General features: G+C 39.1%; 1 pseudogene; it reads left to right on the forward strand.

Moving 5' to 3' along the window:
- Positions 1-16,247: 16,247 nt before the first annotated feature.
- LOC138388680 (U2 spliceosomal RNA) lies at positions 16,248-16,357 on the forward strand (annotated as a pseudogene).
- The last annotated feature ends 248 nt before the right edge of the window (positions 16,358-16,605 follow it).

Here is a 16,605-nt window from a genome sequence, read left to right on the forward strand (position 1 = left end):
TTTCATCCCCAAATGTTTAAGAGAGTTCTTTGCAGCTTCAGCTCCACTCTGTCAAGACATTTGGCGAATGAAAGGAGAGAGCTAGATCAGAGGCAGTAAGGGATTTAAAAAAAATGCTTTCTTGTTGTTTTAAACAAACTGAGAAAGGAGATCTGAGGCTTTAATTTTGCCACTCTGTAGTTTCAGTTTTCACCTTCTTATCATGATCTATACCTTACACATTTGTGGGAATTCCATAAGCCAGAGTACATGTTCAGGGCTAACATAGTCCTGACACATTGTGGGCACTCAATGCATTTCAATTCCTGCTTTCACAATTGGAATTTGCTAGATAAACTAACAGCATCATGTGTTGTCTTGTGTCCTAAAAGTCAAAGGCAGACCTGGTTTAAAATCCTGATATAGTGCCTCAGAATTGCACCCAAGATTGACTGCAATTAATCTTACAACTTCTCTTGCTCTAAGAAACATTTTCTATGTCTGGAACTGAATCCTGCAGTACGAGAACTTTGAAGCCAGAGAGCAGTTGAAAGGAGGACTGCTTTTCATCTGTCATGACTACCACCTTCTAAAGGCGCTTGATGCAAAACCATCTATATAAAGCAGGTCTGTTGAACAGTCTGAACTCGGTAGGGGGCACAAGTGTGAAACCATTTTACTTTATTTTTCTCCAGGCATTCTCTTTGACCATTTTCTGTTGAAGCTCTTTTCCTGTCACTTATCTTGGGAAGATTCTATACTTTGCAATGGTTTGGCCATTTAAAATGTCTAGTCGGCTTTAAAATTTCAACCACATATTCAATTTAGCAAAACAGAAATGGGGGTAGGTAGATTTGTGAAGAAAGGGCAGCTACAACAAAGCTGTCTTGTCTCCCAGCCCCCTTACCAGTCTCCTAGGTTTTTTTTGTTTGGATTTGGCTTGGTTGTTTGTTTTATAACACACTAAGAGGGACCATGGTAGAGGAGGAAAGAAATAAGAAAGGATGAGGATCAGTGTGGCTGAGACAAGGAAGGGTCACTCCAAACTGAAGCCTGTTACAATGGCATGGTGCTAAAAATTAAGCCATCTTAAATGTCTTCTCTTGCCCAAGCCTTCTCCTAAAAATCCAAAACCTGGATTTTAATTACCTGCAGAGCCTCTCTATTGAGAAGTTTCATAAGAACTCAGATGGGTAGAAAACTAAACCCCTTGACTTTCCTTTAGCTGTGCCCCCCATTCTGATTAATCCATTTTTGTCACCAGCCCTGGCATTGCATTGCCAGTTATAGCAGTTACACCCCATTGCATCATTATTTTATTTCTCTTACATGTTCAAAGTCCCTTTCATACTGCCAGTTCCCATAGCCTCTTGCTGTTAGAATCTTCTTCCTTCTGGATGGGTAGCAGAAAAACAACTCAGCCACACCCATGATAAACTCATCTCTCCTTGTTACACCAAGGAGTAGAGGTGCAGGGTGTTCTGTGGCTGCCCTCTCTGTTCACACTAAAATCTCTTAGTTCTCTTCTCCACCTATTCAAAAAGACACAAGACGGCAAACTTAGCAAATGTGGTACAGACAGACATCCGACCGCACATCACTCTAATAGAGCACCCTGTAGGGGAGAGAAGGCAGGACAGCACTCCCTGCTAGGCCAGTGACTCAGGACTGCAGCAATTTTCCCCTGCTCCCTGTCCCAATTTTCCACTTACGTAGAATGGATGAGGAAATAAGGGCCGGAGAGAATGGTTGAGAACAACAGACCTATTTAGGTTGCCATTTTCGAAATTATTTTTTAAATTTACATACAGTAAAATTCACTTTTTCTGGAAGTGTATTATTCTGTAAATTTTGACAAATATACAGAGTTGTATAACTATCACTGCAGTAAAGGTACCAAGTAGCTTCATCCCCTCTAGAAATTCCTCATGCTTCCCTTTTACATTCAAACCATCCCTACCCTTAAACCCTGACACCTACTAATTTGCCCTCTGATCCTATAGTTTTGTTTACTCCAGAATATCATATAAATGGTATTGCATGTAGCCTTGTAAGTGAGGCTTCTTACATGCATCATAATACATATAAGATTCATCCACTTTATTGCTTGTATCAATAGCTTGTTTCCTTTTATTGCCGAGTAGCACTCCATTGTATGGTTACAACACAGTTTACTTATCCATTCAAGAGCATAAGGACATTCGGGTCATTTCCAATTTTGAGCAATTATGAATAAAAATTCTATAATCACTCATATATGGGATAAAATTGAAAGAATGCCCCCTAAGGTTGAGGTTCTGATTTTGTTTTTCAGCATATAGATGTCCAGTTGCTCCAACGTCATTCATTGAAAAGACTATCCTTTCTTCATTGAATTACTTCTATACCTTTGTAAAATTCAATTGGCCAGTTTGTGTGAGTCTATTTGTGGACACCCTTCCTATTCCATTGATCTATATGTCTGTCTTTTCACCAATACCACATTATCTTCATTGCCGTGACTTTATAGTATGTATTGAAATCAGGTACTGTGATTTTTTTCCAACGTTTTTCTTTTTTGAAATTCTTTTAGCTGTTATAGTGTCTTTGCATTTCCACATATACTTTACAATTAACTTGCTAAAAAGGACTACTATTTAGAATATGTGCAGAGCTCTCAAAATTCAATAATAAATAAGCAATTCTATTAGAAAATGGGCAAAATTGCTTCTGAGCCTTTTGGCTAAGATCAAGTGTAGCAAATGGGCAAAAAACATGATCAGACATTTCACTGAAAAGATATACAAATGGCAAATAAACATATGAAAAGATATTCAACATCTTTCAGATTTTTAGTTCTTTTTTCATCAATGTTTTGTAGCTATCAACATTGAGATTCTACGCAAATTTAATTAGACTAAATTATAAATAGCATTGTTTTAAATTTTTATTTCCAATTGTTCCTTGCTAGATGTCAAAATATGTTTAATATTTGTATATTCATCTTGTATCCTGTGAAATTGTTAAACTCACATATTTGCATTAGAATCTTTTTTGAAGAATCTTTTTATTTTCTAAATAGATTATTGTGCCATCTCTGGAAGAGATAGTTTTATAATATTTTATTCTTTTCTACTTATATACCTTTTTTTTTTTTTACTCACTTTATTGCATTACCTAGGACTTCCAGTACAATGCTGAATAAGACTTATGAGAGCAAACATCCTTGCTTTGCTACTGATCATAAGGGGAAAGCATTTGGAAATTTTGCCATTATGTGTATGTTTCCTGTTAAGTTTTTCGTAGATGCCCTTTACCATATTAAGGAAGTTCACCACTATTCTTAGTCTGCCAAGAATTTTATCACGTATGAATGTTAAATTTTTATAAGTGCATTTTCTGAATGTATTAATAGGATATGATTTTTCTTCAATAATCTGTTAATATGAATTATATTGATTGATTTTTCTAATGTTAAACAAGACTTGTGTTCTTGGGATCAACCCTACTTAATCATGATTGATTATCTTTTTGTATACGACGCTGAATTCTTTTTGCTAAAATTTTGTTGAAGGTTTTTATGTCTATTTTCATGAGGGATATTGGTCTGTAGTTTTATTGTAATCTATCTATCTGTGGTCTCAAGGTAATGCTAACCTCATAAAATGTATTTTATTCCTTGCTTTTCTAATTTCTGGAAGAAATTTTATAGAAATGGTATTATTTCTTCTTCAAATAGCTGGTAGAATTTTCTAGTGAAAACATCTGTGCATGGATTTTTATTTGTTAAAAAGATTCTTTTATTACAAACTTAATGTTTTTTATAAAAACAAGACTCTTAAGTTATCCATCTTTGCTTGAGTAAATTTTGGTGTCTTCAAAAACTACTTCTATTTTATCTAAGTTGTCAAATGTCTGGTCATAGAGTTATTTATTTTTCCCTTATTTTATTTTTAATATCTGTAGGGTTTATGGTGATATACACTTTTTCATTCTTGACATAAGTGGCTTATGTCTTCTTTTTTATTGTTACATGGCTAGAAGTTTATGAATTTTGTTGATCTTTTCAAAGAACTGTCTTTTAGTTTCATAGATTTTCTCTATTATTTTCCTTACTCAATTTCGTTGATGTCTGCTCTTATTATTATTTCCTTCCTTCTGCTGGCTTTGTGTTTAATTTACTCTTCTTTTTCTAGTTTCCTAAGTAGGTATCCTAGATTATTGATTTGAGACTTTTCTTCTTTTCTAATACAAACATTTAATGCTATTAATTTCCCTCTAAGCACTGCTTTAGCAGCTTATCACAAGTTTTGATAGAGTGGGGGTGTAGGTCTGAAAACAAAACAAAACAAATTTTGATATGTTGTAATTCATTTTCATCCTATTCTATCTATTAAATATTTTCTAATTTCCCATGAAACTTTACCTTTGACCCATTTGATATTTAGAAGTGTTTGGTTTAATTTCCAAATATTCAGGAATGTTACAGATACCTTTTAGTTATCAATTTCTAGTTTACACATGGTGTGTTCAGAGAAACTACTTTGCATTATCTCCATTCTTTTAAATGTTATGCTGCCCAGAATTTGATATACTGTGATGAATATTCCAAGTGCATTTAAACAAAATGTGAATTTTGTTGTTATTTTTGTTGTGTAAAGTGTCCTATAAATGCCGATTGATTCATGTTGGTTGATAGTACTGTTGTAGTCTTCTATATCATTGCAAATTTTCTGTCTACTCATTCCATTAGTAACTGTAAGACTAAGTCTTTCAGGGTAATCTTTCAGTATATTTGTGTGGATTTGTTTATTTTTCATTTCAGTTCCATTGGTTTTTGCCTCATATATTTTGAAGTTCTCTTTTCAAGTAAGTATTATTTAGTTTTAGTGAATTTACCCTTTTATCACTATGTGATGTCCCTTTTTATCCTTAGAAATTTTCTTGTGAAGCTTATGATGTTTGATATTCATATGGCCACTTCACTTTTCTTTTGGTTAGTGTTTGCATGGTATATATTTTCCATCTTTCACCAAATTCAAGAAGTTTTCAGGTAATATTTCTTCAAATATTTTTTTCTACAAAAACCTCATTCTCCTAATTTGCTGGGACTACAATAACATGAATAATAGACCATTTGATGTTGCCCCACAGGTCCCTGAGGCCCTGTTTATGTTTAAAAATATTTTATCTCTCTGTTGTCCAAATTTGATAATTTCTATTGCTATATCTTTTACTTCACTGACTCACCTGTTATTTCCACTCTGCTATTGATTTCAGTCAGTGAATTTTTGTTTCATATATTGTACTTTTCACTTCTTAGATTTATACTTATTTCTTTTTTATAGTTTCTTATTTTGTGCTGAGATATTTTATCTTTCCATTCATTTCAAGAGTGTTCTTTACCTCACTGAATTAGATTATATTATAATAACTTTTTAAATTTTTGATAATTCTAACTTCTGGATAATTTTATGTTTAACATCGGATAGTCCTTTTAAAAATTTTGGCTGATCTTCCTGGATCTGTTTGTTGAGTAATTTGTTATTGTACTTTATTTAGGAGATTGAGAATATTATGTTGTGAGATTATGGACCCTATTAAAACCCTCAGGAGATGATTGGGGTTCTGTAGTTGTTGTTGTTACAGCAGGCAATCAGCTCAGTGTGGGTCAGACTGCAGGTTCTTCCTCATCTTTTGTGGATGGTGATTTCAATGTCAATTCAGCTTTCAAAACCTTCATTGTACTGTTTGGGTCTGACTCATATATGTTTCACTCAGGTACTGGTCTGGGATTCTGACAGGGATTTATATTGCTTTTCAGTTCTCAAAGCCTTTGCTGTACTTCTTTGGGTCTTTTCCACCCATGTAGTCTTTGGGGATGAACCTAGGACTTATGTCAGTTCATATACAGAATTAGGATATTGTCTTCTCTAGCAGTCTTCTTTCAGGAATTTCTCATACTTTTTGTTTCCAAGGGGTTGTTTTTGAACCTGGGAAGTATGTTTAATCTTCTTAGGTACTATAGTTTATAAATAATAACATACCAAAAAAGTAAATACTTCTGGTAGCTTCCTGGCCACTGGCCCCACATTTCTCTCCATCTCCACAATACTGACCTTACCAGCAAAGAGTGTGATGAAAAAGAGAAGATGTAAGAATAAACCACAATTTTGAGATTAGAAAAAGACTGCTACTTTACCTCAATCAGTGCCTAAGAATCCGTTTCCTAGACCATAAACATTGTATGTAAATACACTTGTTACCCAGTGACTGTCACTACCTGCTGAGGCCCTCAGGAAAATTCTGTTGAAAGCAACAGAACAAGATTTTGGAATAAACTTAATTATCATTGGGGAAGTCTGTCCATGACTAGTTATAACCAGGAACATGAATATCCTATGCATTGATTTAAATCTCCTGTTTAATACTATAGAACAAATGCTGGTCTTTTTAATTTGTGAATAATACGAGTAAAATAAGTTCACCTGCTACAAACAAAATGATCAGATGTTTGAAATTTTATAGAATAAAAATTATTTGTTATTGGCTATCATTGCAAATGTTTCCAGAATGTTGAGTTTCACTATCATCCAATTCTACATTCTATTGTACCATGGCCTGAGCTAGAATCCCCTTGGATACATTGAAATTTATGATACAGAATATCACCCTTAATATTAATTAGCTTTGGCTTGATGATGGAGGGCTTGCTAAGAAAGTTGAAAAGCAATAGTCTTTGTAACATTAAGTCCAAGAGTACTGAAATGCCATTGGATTTTCTCCAGAGTTCCTAGACGTGATAAAAATTCCTAAAAGTGAATATTTATATCAGTGATCTAGCATAGACATCTATTCACTGTAAAAGGAAAGAAAGAAAATCCAAGGTCATGGTGTCAAGTGCTTTTTTAAAAAAATCAACATAGACTAGTTAAGACAAAGAAAGCAATATAGAGAAATGTCTGTGCCCACATTTGTTCTTTGGAGCATTTTTATATTGGGGAAAAAAGTAGCACCTAAAAGTTTAATTACAGAAGAATAATTAAGCTAATTATGATACATACACACAAAAAATTAATATGCAACCAGTAAAAATAATGTTAAAAAGTTTTATTGTCATAGTAATGTCTATGTTTTCTAATAAAAAGAATGTATAGAGATTTATATACATATCTTACATATATTTCCATATATACTATGTATATATATTTAATATATTTCCCATTTACACATATATAATATACACACGTGTGTATGTATATCACAGGTCTGTTTTACAAAACTGGGGAATAGTTAGCACGTTGGAAACGTCTTAAGGACTTTATGAATCAGCTACAAAGCTGAACCTGTCCATTTTTTTGTTGTAATATTAATAAACACAAAAGTTAAGTGCAAAAGACCAAAGAAAGATTATGAAATGAGTCACTTTAATTCTTGGTGAATAACTGAGCTTGACCAAAATGAAATGAATAGCAACCCAGGATCAATGAAACAACCTAGGGCAAACAATGCCTGTGGCTTCACATAAGCCAATGGCTCTGAAAGCTCAGGGAAACAGATGGCATGACTGGGTAACTCTATTTTATATCGGGGAGAGCAATTTGATCATTTTCCCAGTTACCTCTAAATACATTGCTTAGACCCAGTCCAGAAATTCACAAAAAATTGAGCTCTGGTGAAATATTATCTTCTCTGTTTTTACTACAAAATAGCTATGAGAGGAAAAGTACAAAAAGACTTGCAATTTAAAAAGTGGTACTAAAAATAAGTGGGTAAATAGCCATCAAAAGGTGATGAATAAACAAATAGTGATATATTCATAGAATGGAATATAACTTAGCAATAAAAAAAATAAACTATCCTGTGTACAACAACATGGATAAATCGCAAGAGAAGACAGATACAAAAGAATATATACAGTATGATCCCATTTATATGGAGTCCTACTATAAGGAAAACTAATCTGTGATAACAGGAAACGGATCATTGGTTTCCTGAGACAAGAGGTTGAGGTAGGGCAAAGGTTGACTGCAAAGGGACACGAGGGAACTTTCTGGTATGACAGAAATGTTCTATGTCTTGATTGTGGTGGCAGTTACATGAGTGTATATATCTGTCAAAATTCATTGAACTACACCCTTAAAGTAGGTGCATTTTATTCTATGTAAATTAATACTTCAATAACATTTATTAGAGTTTTCAAACTAGGTTGTTAACCTATAAAACAAGAACAGTTATTGCACGTTAAATAGACATAAATTATGAAGTTCTGTTAAAGGGCCTTTATTTACAAAAGCATTTTCCCACTGAGTGAAGGTCTGAGTTGAGTTGCTTAAGATGGTAGTTCTCAATCTCAGTAGCATGGCAAAGCCACCTGGATATCTTTTTACAATTCTGATTTTATTGCCCGGAGTGGAGCCTGGGCATGAAGAGTTTTCAAAGCTCCCCAGGTGATTGCAGTGTACAGCCAGAGTGCGGCACCACTGATTCCGCTTCCCCTGCCCAGGGCTCCTCTAGCAGAGAATGTACAGGGCGGCTAAGCTTCTTATCCACCAGGGTGTCCCAAGTGTTTTCTAAGCTGGGGGAGGGCCCTGAGGTCAAACCATCTGGGGTCAATTGAGGCATTGGCCTGGACTGTGCTATTGCAATGGAAGGTCCTGAGAGGAAAAGCAGAATCACTCTCACCTGTTCACCGGGCTCATAATCGTCACCAAAATAATTGGCTAGACTCAGCTGGTATTAGAAAACAAAGATGAGTCATTTCAAATTGATTATTTGGGTATAATTGATACATTAATCTTACCCACAGAAGAATTAGGTGGAGTTGGGTACAGAAAAATTATGTATTTTATCTCCTCAAAATGACGGAAGACAGGAGTGAAATGTGTTAGGACAAAGAAATAGATGTAAAAATGCAAACTCAATGTCTTTTACTGGCCCTCTGAAAACAGAGGAAGGGCTAATACAGAGGTGCCAGGCACTTTTTAAACATTTTCTAATTCAATCTTCACTGTCCTCATTGAATATGCTGCACCATGGATATGATTTTACCCATTTGGTGATGTGGTAACTTAGCCTTAGAGAGGTCATTCTCCTGTCCAAGCTCTCATAGCACATGCCAGAGCCATGACTTGAGAATTCACTTTCTCTAAAACCTAGGTGTACTCTTTCTACTATGCTATGCTGCCTCCTGCTCTTTTGAAAACTAATAATAATAATAACAATAATAGCAGTAATAGAAATACTAACATTTATTGAGAGTTTTCCATGTCCTAGGAATAGATCTAAGATATTTATAGCTGTGTCTTTGCCTGGGCTCATACCTGTACCTAGATATAGAAATATAAAAGGCCATTTAATCTCCACACCAACTCTAAGAGGTAAATACTATTATTATCCTCATTAAATATGATACAACTAAGGTACAAAGAGGTTAAGTAATTTTCTCCAGGTCACAAAGCTACCGAAGATAGAGGTTATTTAACAATAATCCTCTCCTAAAAACACCCTACCTAACAATGCCGGCCAGGGAAAAGAGAATCTTGCTAACCTTGCTTTCAATCTCAATACTCAATACAACTCAGTACAACTATGATTTTAAAATACTGCCTCTTGCTTTCACACTTGCAAACTTGTGATAGTCCGTTTTGACTGTAGCAATAATGGTATATTGGAAAGGACCGGTTATTGTAACTCTGATTTGCAAGATCAATTTGAATATTTTTATCCAAAAATCTAAAAAAAAAAAAAAATCATGGATTAGCAAGCTGGAAAAATACTTCTGACAGCTTCTGCAGCAAGAACAGTAAGGCATTGTGTCTGACATGGTGGAAAGCGGATGGAGAAAGCAGTGCTTAGAGCAAGGATTGTCAGCTGGAATCGACTATGGAAAAATGAGGCTGGCTTTCTTCATCATGGCTGCTTCCAAGCAGCAACCTGTGAGTCAGGGCTTCACATTTCACTGACATAGGCAAGTTCTTACCACACTAAGCCCTACAGGGCAAATGCAAGCATGGAAAAGTGAACCGGGCCCAAGTCTGCCTCATACAGCATCAGCACAGCTGTTGGCAGAGTCTCCACCGAGAAACTTTTATTCATCATAATGCAATCAGAACTGGAAGAGAAAAGCAGGATCCATCACAATGACAGCATTTTTTACGTAAATGTATTTGTGTATACATACACTCACATCAATGTTAAATATAAGCAGAAATAGTTCCAAAATATCAAAGAGGGATGATTTAAATGATAACTGGCGCAGTTTGCCAACTTAAACTTTCATTGGTTGCACCAAGTCATTTGCAAAAACTTCATTTAAAAATGACCTACATTCATTCAGTTGTTATTCACACACTCTCAAATCCACTCTCAGTCTGAGTGTGAGGTCTCAGGGGGCTCCTCACTTCTCTGTCCAGGCTCAGCTGTGGCTGTGAGTTTTCAGTAAGGAGGACTCTTGGGGCATCACCAGCATGGTGGAGGTGCCACTCCACCTCACCCTCTCACCATGCAGTGTTGGCAGGCGAGGGTGACTAGATCGCATCTCCTCCGTGGGCAGCAGGTCTGGTAGCTCCAGTCGTAACATTATTAGAGAAATTCTACCCTTCTTGGATTCCATTTTGCTAGATAGAATTGGTTTACTGAGCACTTTTTCACATCAGAGTATAGATATAAAAGAGTTCTACTTTCTCCCACTTCTGCTTTTACTCCTACTTTATCAAATCCACAGTGTCTGTCTCTTAACAACATCTTGGGGAAAATCCAAATTATTTCATCAATTTTCATTATTAAAATTGGTGTGGATCAGTTTTAAATTTCAATTTTGTGTTCACTTCCAAGCTCTCCGCACCCGCCTCCCACCAGGCCTGCTGCTGAAGGCACAGAGACGGGAAGGGGAGTGTGCTTGCTTTGCACACCCTCTGCCTCCCTCTGGGCACCACCTCTCCGAGGTTCTCCAGCTGAGGAACAGCAGGAGAAGCAGGGAAGGAGAGTAGAACCATCATCACTCACTTGGCCACATGAGACTGGCTCTTTTTGTTGACTACGGCTCCTTCTCTGGCATTCACTTCTGGCCCCCAAGACCTCAAGACCCAGTGTTGGGCCCGCAAGTGCTTACAAGCACAAGGGTGGGTTCTTCACAGAGGCTTGAAGTTTCTCCCTATGCCGTGGTTTCCTGAAGTAGAGGGTCCAGCTCCATCTCCACCCTTCCACAGCCCCCCAGCACCCCAGACCCTCCCAGTGTGCTCCCCATGACCTCTGCTGCTAGGATCTCTCATCTAGCAGGCATTCCTCTGGGGCAGTGCATCAAAGAACCAGTGTAAGCTCAGCCACCTTGTGCAGCATCCCCTTGACTGACAGGCTCAACTTTGCCAAGGCAAATGGTGGGAGTGGTCAGCTTCCCTGTCCTCCACCTCCCCGCTCCTGCTCTCTTTCCCCCTGCTCAATAGGCACAGGGGCCAATCCGCAAGGTCACTGCCCAAATGGAGAATAAAAATCTCTTCTTGCAGAGCAGTGTTACCTCCAGCCTTACACGTGCTCTCAAGGACTCTGCACATTTTTTGCTTTAGACAGGAAAATACAAACCTCCTTTTCTCCTCTGCATTCAAGGATAGGAAAAAACTCTCTCTCTTTCTTCCTCTCTCTCCCCCACAGTGCTCCTCCCACAAGACTGTTGACAATGATAACCTCCTACCCCAATTTTCTCATTATATAGACAAGACGGACAGTGGGGCTGGGTTGTAACCAGGTAGAAGCAGAGATGCTTCTGCTGCATTTTGATAAACCCTAGATTGGAAATGTTGGGCCTGAGGTTGCCAGATGAAATACAGGACTTACAGTTAAATTTAAATTTCAGATAAAGAACAAAGCATTTGTAGTATATGTATGTCCTAAGTATTGCACGGGACATTCTTATTTCATGACTATTTTTTTGATATAAGTATATCCCATGCAATATTTAGAACATACTTATACTAAAAATAATTTATTGTTTATCTGAAATTTAAATTTAACCAGACACGTATTCGTGTTTGCTGATTCTAGGAAACTTAGTTGAGTCCTGCTATGGATTGAATGTATGTGTCACCCCAAAATTCACATGTTGGAACCTAATACCCAATGTGATTGTATTAAAAGGTCAGACATTTTGGGAAGTGCTCTCATGAATTGAGATTAGTGTCCTTATTAAATAGGTTGACAGGAATGCCCTAGTCCCTTTTGCCCTTCTTCCTTGTGAGGACACAGGGTTTGTCCCCTCTGGAGGACTCGGCAACAAGGCACCGTCTTGGAAGCAGAGATTGAGCCTCACCAGACACCAAATCTGCCAGTGCCTTGATCTTGGACTTCCTAGACTCCAGAACCATGAAAAATAAATGTCTATTATTTATAAATTACCCAATCAAAGGTATTTTGTAATAGCAGCATGAGTGGACTAAGACAGGTTCCATATATTACTCCTTAATAATTCTTTTCAGAATGTGGAGTACTCTTGTTTTCAGCTTTGATCCATAGGGAACATTCTGGAACAAGGAAAAAGACCCATCAGCAACCCCTTTTATTTCCAATTTTCTCTTCATGGTGCCAAGTCTACTCTATACTCTGTAAGCTGTGCTCACCTGCCTGGAGTCCCAGACAGTTTCCACTGAGATCTGGGGGAGGTGACAGGGTCAGCATACTCTTCAGGCAGCTCTGCCTGCTGGTTGCTCTGCTTGCTGGTGCACCTGGGCAATTAGGCCCTCAGGCACTTTTAGCGGATAATCTGCTGGTTTTGCTTCTTCAGTCCACAGTTTCCAGAATCTTCAGCAACTCAGACACATTTACATCCACAATTATAAGCATTCGTGTCTAAAATGGTCTTGATTTGTTCCACCCCAACTGGCAGTACAGAAACCTGATTAATTGAAAGCTGCCTGATAATAGGCCCTAAAGGAGGCCCAAAGTAGGAGCTCTGCCACCGCCATCATGCAGTCGCCAAGGTGGGCAGGGATATCTGGCAGCAGCCAATGTGGTGACTGACGTGCAACCTGGACCACATTCCTTGGCTTGAATGCCTCAAGTTCAGATCTACTGGGATCAAATATCCTGTCCTCTGCACGCTTGCCTCCCGTTGACCCCTTGTAGTAGACTCTGTCAGGGTCCCACCTAGATCCTGTGGGGTCCCTTTTCCTATTCCTGTGTGCCCCTCTTCCAGCTTCTGTTCTATTTAGCTTGGAACAGGCTACCCCCATGACAGCCTAGGGACAACTGCTCTTGGGCGACGAAAGCTGTTTTGCCCACATAGAAAAAGAGCAGAAACGCCGGCTCCCACCTCTTTCTTCTTGTGGGACCTCTCACAAAGGACTGGTGGGTGAAGGACACCAAGAGCTCAGTTTCCTCCCTCCTGTAGAAACAGCCCCGAGGTGTCATTTACACTCTTGAGCTCCCCTGAATGTCCAGACTGAACCTGCCCTCTGTCGAGGACACCTGGCCACTGGGTGGTGGTGGGGCCAAACTCCTACTTTGGGCCTCCTTTGGGGCCTGTTGTCAGGCAGCTTTCAAACAGTGGCCCCATTTCAAAGAGGCTTTCCCTGTCGCTGCTACCCTGTTTGGCTTCTTCTCCTTCCCTGCCCTACTTCCCACACTTCCTTACTAGTTTCTCCTCATATTCCCTAGTAAGTCCTTTGCACATGTATTCTTATCTCAGGGTGTGCCTCTGTGGGATCCATCATAAGACATTCCCTTCTGACGGGGAGACAGAACAATACAGAGGGGGTGAACAACACAGGAGAAGGCCACTGCCCCTTGAATTCTTACCCATTCCTACCACCACTCTCCACTCATGCACTCAAGCTCCCTCCCACTGACATTAAATTAAACTACTCGGAATAAAAGTCTTGACATATTAAATAAGAAGCTTTCATTTTTGGAATGTTTATATGAATAGATTTTTTGGAAAGGAAAGGGCATTTTAATATACTTACAGATAATTAGCTCTAAGAGGAAACTCAAGAGTTTCAAAGTCATGATTTTGGCAAAAAGACTTGAAACACACAAAATGAAAATCTAAATTATAATTTTCTAGAGTAGTTAGATAATTGTGTGAGAGTGTTGGGAGGAGGAGAGTCACTCTTAGTAGACAACTTCTAAGAATCCTGTGCCTCACTGATTAAGCATTTTTTATGAAAAAATCTAACTGAAATCAAGGGCATAGGCAGTCAACATTTTTTTTTTTTTTTAACTTAAGAGGATTATACTTAGGCATCTTGGAGAGTTATATGCTACAAGGAGCCTCCATGTGCCCACAATTGAGTTGGAATTGACTCAGGGGGCATTATGGGAGAGAGAGGAAGGAACACCACCTCTCAGGAGAAAGCAACCAGCTTCCTCTGCCTCCTATATAAGCCAGGTGTCTTAGGTTGGGTTCTGCAGAAGCGGAGCCTGAGGCAGGGATTCTTGAGAATGTGATTCAGTGAGAGAGTGCTTTCAGGTGAAAACTGTAGGGGAATGAGGGAAGCAGAATAAGGCAGAAGAAAAAAACAGGTAAAAAATGTGGTTTTAGGTGAAACCTAACCTCCACAATCCCATGCTGAGCTCTGGAGTTGTCTTGCCCAGAAGCAAGGGGGACTGGGCTCTTGTGCCCTCAATATCAGTCCTTCACTGGCCATGGCTGCCTGGTGGAGGTGAGGTGGGGTGGGAGGTGTAACTACCCACTATGTCTGGGTATGGCAGCCTCAGCCAGGGAAAGATCTCCTCTGGAGAAGGGGGCAGCTGTTGACTGCCAGCACCCACAGAGGCTGGGAGTTGGCACTCCAGACTAGACTAGGGATGGGGGTGTGTACCATGAGCATCTACTGCACCAGGTTACCTCAAAACCTCAATGTCCCAGAGGAAATGCCACTGCAAGGTGACTTGCTAAGCTGACCTAAATGTCCCCTCCATGTTCAGTAGTTTTCCAGTAATTTTCTAAAGAAGGAAACCTAATCCTCAAATCACTCCATTCTATAATTATCCAATGCTGGCGCCTGACTGAAACCAAATGATTTTTTCTTTCTCTTTTGCAACTTAATGTTTTGGCCTTTATTAAAAGATGTGTATCTCATCCTCTCCAAACTTCCCTTCCTCCCCCCAAAGCCTCACCCAGGCTGCAGCATTGCTCTGAGAATATGGAATCTCGTTCCAAAGAAGCTAAATGTGGTGGACTGAAATCTGTTGTTCCCCTGCTCAGCAGAGGGACTAAGTCCCTGGAAGCAGAGATGAGCAGTCCTTTCAGGGTTTTGCCATCTTGATACTGAGATTTAGGAAAGGCCTTTCCTGCATTTGGGGATTTCTGTTTAGTATCAGAAATCATGAAGCTTTGTCCTGTGGAAGACTTCAGTCCCAGGAGGTCAAGCTGAGAAGTTGCAGCATGGCAGCCATCTCTGATGAGCCCGAGGAAAACCGTGGATTTGTCTGCACATGTCCCCCTCTCTGGAAACCCCCCTGAGCATACGCAGGGCCTGTGGAAACACTGTCATTCCAGGTCTGAGGCTGCGAGAGAGGGCTGCAAGCTGGGCTTCCCTCAGAATCATTCTCTGGATTACAAGAAAGCCTCGGGCACGCCCAGTAAATTCAAGAAAGTGCCACATGGGACATCCTAGTCAATTCAGAGCCTTTTCAAGCTAAATAACCACACTCTGAAATGCTGTGTTTGGAATTCACCAGCTGACTTCAGAAGAAAATGAAAGGGGGCGGGGTACATCCCCTTTGCCATCACTCCCCTGCAAGACAATTGTACTACTTAGCTCAGGCCTGCCTGTTAGAATTCACAGGCCATCCTCCCCACTGTGCGCCTGGGCTGGGGCGGGAGCTCTGTGTTCCCAGGACCATTTTCATGGTAAGGAGCGTGAAAAGGAGGATGGTGGGTGGTGACTTTTGTTTGAAATGAATTGTGTCTGGGAGCTTTTGATGAGCAAAAAATAGACCTATTTATTGACCTAAAGCCATCCATGAAATGGGATATGATCTCTGGCACAAAGAATAGAATAGAAAGTCCCCAATATTGTAGCTATCTAGAGATAAAAAATTTGTCTGGAGCCGAGAAGACTTTATTTCTTCATCCACAGTCCTGATGCTGAGCTTCCTGCGGAATGCAGAACAATATTACCTTTTTCTGGGCCTTGGATTGAGACAGACATAGAGAGATACAGATATCTAGCTAGCTGTATCTTCCTAGAGATGTAGATTTTTTTTTTTTTTTACTTTAACAGTCGTTTTCTCTTACAGCCACTGTGAAACATGGGGAGACAGCTCACTCCACCTTGCTAATAACTGGCATCATCACTTCTCAGCCCTTTGGCTAAGAGCAAGTATAGTATCTGTTCTTAGTCTGATAATTGGCATCATTTTATGAGCGCTTATAGGGGTGCCACATACTATGACAACATTTACGTGTATTATCTCATTAAGTCCTTAAAGCACCACACTAAGGAAAACCAATTAACTATATCCACATTGAAAAGATAAGGAAACTGGAGCTCAGGACATTACTAAGCTTGCTCAAGGCCACACACCTAGGAAACAGTGCTAAGATTTGAACCCTGCCCAGTCTGAGCCCAGTGCCTTTAATTCTTAACTGCCATTTCATTTAATTAAAGAAAAGCACATTCTAGAGAGTAGCCGTCCTTCAGCGGGCAC

This window comes from Eulemur rufifrons, chromosome 7, assembly GCF_041146395.1.
Source record: "Eulemur rufifrons isolate Redbay chromosome 7, OSU_ERuf_1, whole genome shotgun sequence".
Lineage (NCBI taxonomy): Eukaryota > Metazoa > Chordata > Mammalia > Primates > Lemuridae > Eulemur > Eulemur rufifrons.